The sequence below is a fragment of the Muntiacus reevesi genome, chromosome 1, assembly GCF_963930625.1.
Source record: "Muntiacus reevesi chromosome 1, mMunRee1.1, whole genome shotgun sequence".
Classification (NCBI taxonomy): Eukaryota; Metazoa; Chordata; class Mammalia; order Artiodactyla; family Cervidae; genus Muntiacus; species Muntiacus reevesi.
In genome coordinates this window covers 71,176,056-71,179,451 of record NC_089249.1, presented here as the reverse complement: position 1 = coordinate 71,179,451, position 3,396 = coordinate 71,176,056, and the positions used below count along the sequence as shown (strand labels likewise).

The following is a 3,396-nucleotide window of genomic DNA, read 5'->3' as shown; positions in this document are numbered from 1 at the left end:
TCAATAGTACATAAAAAAATTTGTATCATAAACAAGTGGATAATACTCCATGGATGCAAAAATGGAGAGTCAAAGGAAATTCATTAATGTAGTTTATCATATTAATTGATCCAGGGTTAAAAAAAAAGTATGCTCATCTCCACAGATGAATTGATAAAATGAGCCTATCACAGAGAAAGACATACAAATTTCTGTTAACCATATGAAAAGTGTTCAGTATTACTCATAATTTTAAAAACATGGAAATTAAAAGTACATGGAAATAGCACATCTTACCCATGAGACTGAATAAATCCAAAACTTTGATAACATACTGTTTTGATGAGTCTGTGAGGAAACAGGCATTCTCATATGTTGAGTATGGAAATGTAAAACGGTACAGCCTCCACAATGGAGACTTAGTGTCTAACTAGCACGATTATCACTGCCTTTGCCTTTTGATTAAGCAATCTGTTTTTAGAAATCCATCCCTTCACTCTCCCCGGCCTCTGTCCAGGTGGCGTACGGGAGCATAGGGCTCTGCCCGGTGATGTACAGTCCCTTTCCACAACATTGGAGATGAAGCCGGGCCTTGAGTCTGCGCCTGCGTATTCCTACGTCTTCTCAGAGTCCTGTGGACAATGACTGGGGAGAAAAACCATGCAGGAAACAGCTCTCTATAGCAGTCTGTCTGGATCTGGGTTGCTCTGAAGTGAATTTTTTTTAAATTGTTTTAACCTGTTTTGCTGTGCAGTTCGGTTAAGGTTTTCCCGCTTTTGCAGCACTTCGTTTGGGACTCCAAATACAATTGGATTTGAGGAGAGAAGAGGAGCCTCACCGACTTCACAGTTAGCAATGCTTTGGAGTCTTTCTTTGACAGGGAGATTAGTAAAGTAAAAATTAATTCTCCAGCCAAGAATACTGGAGTGGAACCCATTCCTTTCTCTCTGGGGATCTTCCTGACCGAGGGATTGAACCTAGATCCTACCGCATTGCAGGTATATTCTTTACCTCCTGAAACACCAAGTAAAGTAATACATTAATTGAAGATAAGCCTGGGAGATTTGGAAGTGTATAGGTAGGATATTTAACGCCTGGAACTGCACCTTAAAACCCAGCAGAGTTATAGTGTTCTGTTGCCCAGGCCCTTACTGAAATTTACAAGAAATGCCAGAGACCATATGGGCAAGTCTTCGAGAGTATAGTGACCTGGAAGGCTCAAGAGACCTTTTCAGGTTTCCTACCTGGTGAAAACTTGATGTAATGACACTAAGATATTGACCTTTTTATCTATCAGTCTTAAAAGTGGAAAGTAGGTGCCCATGAGAATCTGCATGTCTTAAAGAAATCCATCTATTTCTAATGTAATCATGAACTTTAATAAAGATGACTATATATGTTAAAAAAAATAGAAATCCATCCCAAAGATACTCTAACAAAAGTATGAAAAGTGTACACTATTGTATACAACATTATTTATAATAGCTACAAACTGGAAACAACCCAAATGTCTGTCAGTAATATAGTACCTCCACTAAAAGGAGTACCATACAGTAATTTTTCACTGTAAAAAAGCAGTGAGCAAGATGTTGTCATGGAGTGATCACCAAGAAATACTTTAAAGTGAATAAAGAAAGGTGTATGACATGTGAATAGTGCGCTATTGTTTATATTTAAAAGGAGATATATAAAAAAAGGCAGAGGAACCAGAGATCAAATTGCCAACATCTGTTGAATCACTGAAAAAGTGAGACAGTTCCAGAAAAACATCTACTTCTGCTTTATTGATTATGCCAAAGCCTTTGACAGTGTGGATCACAACAAACTGTGGAAAATTCTTCAAGAGATGGGAATGCCAGACCACCTGACCTGCCTCCTGAGAAATCTGTATGCAGGTCAAGCAGCAACAGTTAGAACCGGACATGGAACAACAGACTGGTTCCAAATCTGGAAAGGAGTACGCCAAGGCTGCATATTGTCACCCTGCTTTAATTTATATGCAGAGTACATCATAAGAAATGCTGGGCTGAGTGAAGGACAAACTGGAATCAAGATTGCCAGAGAAATATCGATAACTTCAGATGTGCAGATGACACCATATTTAGGGCAGAAAGTGAGGAGGAACTAAAGAGCCTCTTGATGAAAGTGAAAGAGGAGAGTGAAAAAGCTGGCTTGAAACTCAGCATTCAGAAAACTAAGATCATGGCATCTGGTCCCATCACTTTAGGGCAAACAGGTGGGGAAACAATGGAAACAGTGAGAGATTATTTTCTTGGGCTCCAAAATCACTGCAGCCATGAAATTAAAAGACACTTGCTCCTTGGAAAAGCTATGATCAACCTAGACAGCATATTAAAAAGCAGAGACATTACTTTGCCAACAAAGGTCCGTCTAGTCAAAGCTATGGTTTTTCCAGTAGTCATATATGGATGTGAGAGTTGGACTATAAAGAAAGCTTAGCGCAGAAGAATTGATGCTTTTGAACTGTGGTGTTGAAGGAGACTCTTGAGAGTCCCTTGAACTGCAAGGAGATCAAATCAGTCAGCCCTAAAGGAAATCAGTCCTGAATATTCATTGGAAGGACTGATGCTGAAGCCGAAACTCCCATACTTTGGCCACCTGATGGGAAGAACCGACTCATTAGAAAAGACCCTGATGCTGGGAAAGATTGAAGGCTGGAGGAGAAGGGGACAACAGAGGATGAGATGGTTAGATGGCATCACTTACTTGGTGGACATGAGTTTGAGAAAGTTCCAGGAGTTGGTGATGAATAGGGAAGCCTGGCATGCTGCAGTCCATGGGGTCACAAAGAGTCAGACATGACTGAGCAACCAAACTGAACTGAACTGATAAACATGTGTGTTTCTAATAGAAAAAACAACGTTGGAAAAATAAGTGGTATGATTAGTGATTACTCATTGGAAAAGACCCTAATGCTAGGAAGGATTGGGGGCAGGAGGAGAAGGGAACAACAGAGGATGAGATGGCTGGATGGCATCACCGACTCGATGGACATGAGTTTGGGTGAACTCTGTGAGTTGGTGATGGACAGGGAGGCCTGGCGTGGTGTGGTTCATGGGGTTGCAGAGTTGGACACGACTGAGCGACTGAACTGAACTTAGAGAGAGAGGAGAAATAATTCAGAAAAGACAGAAGATAAATTTCTTTGAATATATTTTGTTTTGTAGAGTTGATTTTAGAACCATGTAAATATTTTGTATATGTGCTTAGTCACTCAGTCGTGTCCAACTCTGCGACCCCATGGACAGTAGCCCACCAGGCTTCGCTGTTCATGGAATTCTCCAGGCAAGAATATTGGAGTGGGTAGCCATTCCCTTCTCCAGAGGATATTCCTAACGCAGGAATCAAACCCAGGTCTCCTGCATTACAGGCGGATTCTTTACCAACTGAGCCACC

General features: G+C 40.9%; 1 non-coding gene across 1 annotated transcript; it reads left to right on the top strand.

Annotated features, from left to right (window-relative positions):
- The first annotated feature begins 445 nt into the window (after window positions 1-445).
- Window positions 446-654, top strand: LOC136156804 (small nucleolar RNA SNORA73 family). The gene has a single exon (XR_010661268.1). It is a non-coding gene; the product is annotated as a small nucleolar RNA SNORA73 family (small nucleolar RNA).
- Window positions 655-3,396: the final 2,742 nt, after the last annotated feature.